At 37.2% G+C, this 8,820-nt stretch overlaps 1 pseudogene; it reads right to left on the bottom strand.

The window, feature by feature from the left end:
* Positions 1–770: 770 nt before the first annotated feature.
* Positions 771–8,172, bottom strand: LOC118622379 (annotated as a pseudogene).
* Positions 8,173–8,820: the final 648 nt, after the last annotated feature.

The following is an 8,820-nucleotide window of genomic DNA, read 5'->3' as shown; positions in this document are numbered from 1 at the left end:
ACACAGTTTATTCTTTTATTTTTAAAAAATAGTTTTGTTTTTTTTTTAAATTATATACGTCACATTGAGAGCTTCAGAAAATATAATTACAATGATTTCAAATGCAATCCCTGGATTCAATAAATAGCCTCTATAATTACTTTCAATCAATGTTTAGAAATGTATGTAGACACTAAGTCAGCTAACAAATAAAAAAAGTAAAATAACTATAGAAACTATAAATCTCAGGAATGAGGAACATGCATGATCAGTTAAGTCATGTTGCCACTGTGTTTTTTAAAAAAACATGATTCACATTGTTTCAATCAAATATATCTCTACTTCAAGAGTTAAATTAGACTGCTGATGCTAAAATTTAAAACTATGATCTTTGTTACCTTAAACTAAATTTAGTTTAATACAAAGAAATTCAAGAAAATTTCAAGACCCTTGATCAGAGGCTTTTGCTACTTGTATTACACTGGTATACACGTAGGTTCAGGTAAGGCTAAGAGGAGTGTTATCCATTGAAGACTTGATCAAAGAAACAGGTGAACTAAGCAGTCTGTAAACTAGCTAGCCATCAAGAAATTACCAATAAAGAACTCATGTTAGTAACTAACCATGTTTAAAAAGCCGTAGCCAATGTTATAAAAACAAAACATTTAGAATAATATTTATGAATACAAGCATACTTTATTTTTTGCCTTCTATACATAATCATCTTTGAAATGCTAAAAGTGAGCTCCAACTGTGGTGCTTTTGAGAAGCTGCAGGTGCGCATGGTAAATCTACTGATTTACCTTCTCAAAGTATTCTTTGGAAGCAGTTGGATGTGGCTTGATTGTAGGAGAATCCGGGTTCCAGTTTGTTGGGCAGACTTCTCCTTGGACTTCCACAAACTGGAATGCCTTCACCAGGCCGAGGGTCTCTTCCACGCTTTGATCCACTGGTAGATCATTGACACTCAAATGATTGATGACTCCATTGGGGTCAATTATGAAGAGACCTCTTAGTGCAAGACCAGGGCCTTCTAACAGCACGCCGTAGTCTCCAAAGTCTGTTTGGCCAAATCTGACAACACACAAAGGTGTCTGGCCCAAACCGCCATTCTTCCTCGGTGTGTTGATCCAGGCGAGATGGCTGAATCCATGGAAACTGAGACAACTTCACAGATCACACCATGAAACTCACGGGCTTTGTCACTAAAAGCAGTAATTTCTGTAGGACACACAAAGATGCAATCCAAAGAATAGAAAAAGAGCACCAAATATTCCCCCTTAAAGTCATCAAGGCTTAATTTTTTGAACTCTCGTTTGACAACTGCTGTACCCTTAAAATAGGGTGTGTGCTGGTGACAGCTGGAACATGGTATGAGGAACTGGTGCTAAAGGCACATTTTGCTTAACTGGCAGCAGATCACAGTACACTTGTCAAACATATTCTTTGAGAAGCAGTAGGCCTAAGGGCTGCAGAGGGAGAGATGCCCCAGGGAATGGTGCTCACACAATGGGCAACCGTAACCCAGAGCAGCCTTCCCAGTGCGCCCCAATCTTCAGTGCAGGAGAATGACAGGGAGGACCCAGAATCAAAGAGGGCAGGGTCTGTGGGGGTAGGCCGGAAAAGCTATTCTATTATTATTTATTAATTATTGTGTGTGTGTGTGTGTGTGTTTTGTGGTATGTGCCCCTAGCAGGAACCCAACCCGGGATTCTATGGTCCACAGGCCAACGCTCAACCGCTGAGCCAAACTGGCCAGGGCTAATTATTGTATTATTTTCATGCAAACTGTAAACCTACTTTTGCCCCACCCTGTATAATTAGCAATATATTTAAGTTAAAAGTCTCTATCTTAAGTATATTCTATTTGTTGAACCTATTTCGTTTTTTGTTTTGTTCTTTCTTACCTACTTTTGGATCAATAATTTCTATGGTCACATTTTCCCATTATTTGGGAAGTTATATACTATTTTTATTATTTGTTACTCTGGAAATTACAACATGTATTCTTAACTTATCAAAGTCTAATATTAATTGAGATGTTTTTTCTCTCCTGCCAGGAAATGTAAGGAGATAAGAAGACTTTTTCTCCATTTATCTCTTACTTGCTCAATTACTGTGGCTATTATATATTTTATTTCTCTTTTTATAGAAAATAAACCCCATAGACCTTATTGTTACTGTTTAAGAGTCAACATTTATTTAGATAAACTTTTTATGCTTTTTACTTCATTTACTCTTCATTCATTCCTGCATCTCTGACCTTCCATTTTGTGATCATTCTATTTCTTCTTGCAGAATACCATTTACTGCTTCCTTTAATATAGTTTTGTGAATGGAGAATTCATAGCATACTCTATGATTCTCAGCTATGTCTTTGTCTTTCTACATAGCATGCTGCATAGGTTGTTTTTTTCAGCTCACATATTGTGTCTTACACCTGGCTTGTTGTACTCATAGACGTCCCTCTAGTTCTTAATTTCAGTTGTATTTTTAATTCTAGAATCTTGCATATCTACTTCTATTTGTACTTCCTGTGTTGTTTTTCATATTTTTCAATTTGCTAATAAAATTTTCAAGCTTGGCTTGTCTCTCTTTTACTAATAATAAATATAGTTCTTTTACTTGATATATTTTAATGATAGATTCTAACATTTTACACCAACATCTAGCTCTGCTTCCTGCCTTAGGATTATATCTAGCTCTGCTTCTTGCCTTAGAAGTATATGTAGCGACCACGTTGAAGTCAAAGGTGTGTGAACTTGGGAGCAGAAGTGAGGTGTGTCATTTTTAGGCAGAAGCTTGAAGAGTCAGTACATGCTTCACCATGCTCTTCTTTCCTTTCGCTGTGGTTATTGGTAATATTTCAGAGAGTGACTCGTCTATCAGCCTGCAACCCAGAGTAAAAACAGGAATAATGGGGGTGAGTGCCACCATTCTACTTGTGATGGACGTAAAATGTGAGATAAAAATAAAACAAAACATTTGCTGTTTTAAGCACTGAAATTCTTGAGTTGTTTATTACTGCAGTAGAACTAGATCTATCTGATTGAAATAGATATTAAAATTAAGATTGCAGTGCTATTGTAACAAACAACCTAAAATATGGGGCTTTGGTTTATGAGATGGGCATTAGTTTGCAAGGAAATTGGTAATAAAGACTAGAAGAATGGTAACCAGGTTATGTAGTGGCAAAGTACTTAGTAAAACTGTCATCCACATTAACTTAGAAGGCAAATTATGTACCCAATAATTTTTTAGTTTTATAGACTTTTATTAGCATGTGTTGGCTGCTATGGGCTTGATTTGAAAGTTTATTACAAGAAAGAGACATGAGCAGAACAATATTGTCTGATATGCAAACAAGAATGAAAAATAATAGATAGTCTATAAATTCAGGGGCTTATAGGTTGAAAGAAATGCTTCTCAAATTCAAACACTAAAAGATAAAATCGAGGAATTATTAGAATGTCAAAGGCTAATTAAAATCAGTCTTGAGGCAAGGATCAAATGAAGAGTATGGTTGTCACATCGGTTATTAAAATTTTTGAATAGACTAAGATACTGCCAGTAAATACTTTTAGTTGGACCAAAGAGCTCAGGAAAAAGAGACTAAGTGTGTGGCTCTCCCAACAATAGTTTACAAACACAAGATAGCTGTAGCTATGCCTCTGTGTGGGACATGAGACAAAAACAAAACAAAACAAAAAACTGGTTCTAAAAAATAGATAATAAACTGCCTACATTTTTCAGAGAATTGTATTGTACAAAGAGCCAGCAGCTTGGACTTAATGAGATTGTGACTAATACTTAAGAAGCCAGTTAGACACCTGCTGTACACTGAATGTTTGTGTCCTCCCAAAATTCATGTGTTGAAACCTAATTCCCAACATGATGGTATTTGATGTAGGGGCCGTTCGAAGGTGATTAGAACAGAGACCTCATAAGTGGTGTTAGTGTTCTAATAAAAGAGACTCCAGAGAGATCCCTGATCCTCCTGCCATATGATGATATAGTGAAAAGATGGCCATCTAAGAACTGGGAAGTGGGTTCTCAAGACACCAAATCTGCTGCTGTCTTGACCTTGGAATTCCAGTCTCCAGAAGTGTGAGAAGTTAATTTCTGTTGTTTGTAAGCTATACCGGCTATAATGTTATGTCATAACAGCCTGAACAGACTAAGACGACATCCATATTTCCACCAGAAGGATGCTGGCTGAGAAGTTCAGCCCTCAAGAAAGGTCTAGTCTTCAATGCTCTTTCAAGTTGTGGTCTAGGATAAGGGAGAAAAGAAGCCTCTAGAGAGCTGAGCCAAGCAGTATGGAGAACAATGAGCTGGGGGAGGTACTTTCAGAAAAAGAGCACATCCCACCCCCAGAGTATAAAGTCTTTTGTAGCATCTGCTCAGCCTGATTTTGAAATTGCTATTACTAGGGACTTTTGTATGTCTCACATTTTTGGTCTTTCAGTGTAGGAGAGTGTACTGGTATTCTATCCCACTGACTTTTGGGAGTGTGAGGAGCAGACTATTTCTTTAGTTCCCAAGTCTCCAGATCAAAAGCCACATCTAGATCTGACATAGAAAGTATAATGAGTTACTCAGATTCTAGTTTTGAGCAGTGATGGGATGAAAATTTTGGACATTTCTCTTGAGCACTGGTTGAATGTGCTCTTCACTGCGAAAGGAGAGGGAAACTAATATTTTATCTTTAGCAGGGCAGGATCTGAAAAATTATATTACTAATTACCAATTTCTGGTTTCTCATCCTGTAGGAGGATTCCCAACTCTATCAAACACAGTCATGTGAGTTGCAATAAGCAATGAAATATGAGAGAACTGATGTGTGTCACTTCTAAGAAGAAGGTTTTAAAATGAGTACATGCTTTTACTGTCACAGTTACTGAAGATATTCTAGACAGCAACTACCTTGTCATACAAGGCTTCTAACTAAAGACGTAGGTGACAAAATTATTTGTAAAAATATTTTTAAAGATAGGGTAATATTATCTTCCTCTGTAGAAAATATTTTCTTTCCTCTGGGGCACTAACAACAAGGATGTTTTTAATACAGTTCCAAAATTTGAGACTATCTGTCCTCCCAGTTGACCCAAAGCTGGACTTCTATCATAATGTCCTTGAAGTCACCCTTTTTCCTGGGGTAGAGTCCATTAGGCTCCAGCCCTTGGCTGGTTCTAAACTCTCCGACTGTTGCTCCCATAGCTCTGGAATGTTGTCCCAAGTATAATTCAGTCTTTTAGTTGTTAGTTCCTAATTGATAAATGCCCCTAGGATAGAAGCAGTGCTATAGACGGAGCTAAAATCTCCTAATGCTTTTTGCATCCAAGATCTTGGCATAGCAATTTCATATTATAATATATTAATGATATATTATTTTTAAGAGGAATATGTCTTAAGCTGGAGTGTTAGAACAAATAGTCTTTCATTACCATTAGCTATAGTATTTTTTTTTTTTAATCCTCACCCAAGGACATTCTTTCCATTTTTTGTTCAGATAGAGTGGGAGGGAGAGAGAGGGAGAGACACATCGATGTGAAAGGGACACATTGAGTGGCTGCCACTGGCATGACCCAACCAGGGCCGGGGACCAACTGCAACCGAGGTAGGTGCCCTTAGCGGGAACCGAACCTGGGTCTCTCTGGACCGCAGGCCGATGCTCTAACCGCTAAGCCAAACCGGCCAGGGCTCTAGTAAGTTTTTATTCCCCATCTTTCCAGGTTCTCATGGAGGCACTCACTGTGTATTTCAGGTACTGACTACATTTTATTTCTTTGATGATTTGATATGCTTCATTATTTACTATAATGAAATATTTCTAAAAATCATGTTTTCTTTTTGTCCTGACTGCCTGAGAATTCAAATTTGAAGCTTAAACATAATGATGAGATTGAATTTAGGTTGATTTTATACTTAATTTGTTGCCCTATATTCTTGCAAGTATCTTTTAATAGGCTACTTTGTTACATACAATGTGGAAAGAGGCAGGCACAAATAACTCACATCAAACACAAAGCACAAATAAAAATATAGTCTTTTATTATGAGAGAGCAGGATTCTAAATCACACACATTTTGAGTGTGTGGAATATAGCTCTAAAAATGTCAGAGATCACTAACCATATTCCAGAACTTACTCAATGTAATGTTTATCTGAATAATTGCCTGTCTGCATTTCTTCTTAATTTTTTGAAAGAATATAAGGGAGTTTCCGATAACACTTTATTAATCTTCCCATAACCTAAAGAAATGACTCACTAGCTATATAATTATTGCTGACGTTTTAGTCTAGATAGCCTGACACTTCTATAATTCATTGTCCTATTTTGTCTCTGAGTCAATAATTCAGTACCAGCCTGGCTGATGTCAGTTCCTCCATTGGTTCCAATGACTTTTTAAGCAGTTAATTGCCTAAATTACATTCTTAATGTAATTCAAATTTGAAGCTTAAGCACATTGATCAGATCGAGACTTGGTTGATTGGAGTGATTGAAAGAGAGTGATTTTTCTTCCCTGAATCAAATACAGACTGATATAATATCTGTTTCCTGTGAGTTCCAATATAATCTTTACTTTTCATGACTAAAAGACACGATGGTTTCAAGTATATATGTCTATGATACGTGATCAGTATATTGCATCGTGTGCCCACCACCCAAAGTCAAATTATCTTCCATTACTATATATTTGGTCTCCTTTACCTACATAACCTTATTAACCAATGTCATCCCAATAAATTTAATAACAGTTACTTGAAAAAAAAGCCACAATGGAAATCTTTTTTCTTGCCTGACAAGATCAGTGCCCTCCCATTTTATCCATGTGGTTTGAATGAATGCTGCCATGTTATTATATACTCTATACTCATGACCACGTTAGTTGGTGCAAAGATGATAAACTGACCCAAGATGAATCAATCAGAATATTTTCTTGGAATTTCCAAACTTGGGTCTAAGGAACAAGTCTCAAACCTTCTCTGGTGCTGAAGCTGAGAGATGGAAGATCAAGTTGCTTCCAGGAGTAATTTTCCCCAAACTTTAGGGGCAAGCTGCTCTGATAGAATAAAATTGACAACACCAAGAGAAATACAGACAATAGACAGAAAACCTGTTTTCCTTTCATCATTGGGGGTCAGTAAAATTTTTGCTTTTCTCATACTTAATGGAGTCAATAGTTGGAGTTGTGTTTCTATCACAGCCAAAGAAATCTTGAATACTAAAAAAAGATTTTAGACCAAGTAAAACTGCTCAGTGGCAATGGCTAGCCTGCTGTTGACCATACAGAGGTCAGAGCCTTAGGGAAAAAAGTTTATAATGTCAGAGGGATAACTAAAAGAAGTGGGCAGTAGAGAAGTAAAGGTTGATATCTCCCATATTAATCAGAAAAAAGTAGATGCCCATCCCTTGCTTTTCCCTCCATTTAATCTTTGTTAATAAAAGACATGATTAGTTGGTGATATGTAGACAGTTAATACGCATAGCACATTAAGTTTGCATCTTAAGTTGCCTGTTCTACTCCAATCACATGGCAGTGATGGATATAATATACAAACCAGAAACAAAAATTACATAGCTAAGGTAAAAAATCAAGATTGCCATTTAAAAAAAAGATTTTTTACTGATTTTTTTTTAAGAGGGAGAAATATTGATGTGAGAGTGAGACATCCATTGGCTGCCTCCTGTATACGCCCTACCAGGGATGGGGCCCACAACCTGGGCATGTACCCTGACCAGAAGCAAACCAGTAACGTTTTGGTGTGCTGGATGATGCCCAACCAACTGAGCCACATGGGCCAGGGCAGGATTGGTATTTTCATGGACCAGAAATTGAATAGAAGCTCCCAGCAGAGGTGGAGGCTGAAGCCATAGTGAATCTCAGATGGGGCAGAAGTAGCTGAGAGTTTGGTTCTTGATGGGTAATGGGATCTGGAGGTTAGGGGCCGGATGGGGCTCCCTGTCTCTCAATGGGCTCTGAAACACAGTTGTTCTTGCTACCACCTGAGACTCGGGCAGTTATGAGCTCAGGGCTGAGGGAGGATAAAGAGAGTCCTCATGGTCAAGTACTAGTCTTGGGGATTTAATATATCATATCCTCCGTGTCACTGAAGCTTACGAGTACCAGCAATGTCGTCAGCTCTGGTCTGGCTGTGGGCTTGGAAGTGCTGGATGGAGGCAACCATTAGGCAGAGTGACGGAGAACAGGGAGGAGAGAAAAACAAAAATCGAAACAAGAATCTTGCCCACCTTCTAAAATAGCCAAAATTCCAACGTACTTTTGAATTGTATGCTAAGAAAAACCACTAACAGAATCAATAATCAGAAGGTGAGTGAGTTCAATCCATGTTACATTTACTTCAAAGAACAAATATGACAGAATTTATAATATGAATATGTTTAAGATGCTTCAATAGAGAAATAAAAACACAACTTGCATCAAGTATGATCAAGAAATCATGAACCAAAGACATAATGTAAGAAGGGATCAATAGTTCTGTATTAAAAATTTCAGGGAAAGAGAAAGGAGAGAATGGCAAAGAATAAATATCTCAAAAAGTAATACCTGAATATTCTGGAATTGAAGAGTATACACTGCATAGAATGTAGGCTCAATAAAGATAAATCCACCAATAAGTACCCCATTGAGAAACTGCAGATCATCAAAGAGAAAGAAAAATCGTAAGAGTTACCAGGAAGTAGAAATTAACCATGTACCAGGCCCTCTGGAAGTCTCAACACACCATGTTCTCAGAGCACACTTATAAATGAGAACAACAATAAAAAGAAAATAATATAGGAATCAAAGGCAAGAAGATAAAAATAAATCATAA

Source organism: Molossus molossus, unplaced genomic scaffold (genome assembly GCF_014108415.1).
Source record: "Molossus molossus isolate mMolMol1 unplaced genomic scaffold, mMolMol1.p scaffold_m16_p_9, whole genome shotgun sequence".
Lineage (NCBI taxonomy): Eukaryota > Metazoa > Chordata > Mammalia > Chiroptera > Molossidae > Molossus > Molossus molossus.
This window is presented reverse-complemented; position numbering and strand designations above follow the sequence as displayed.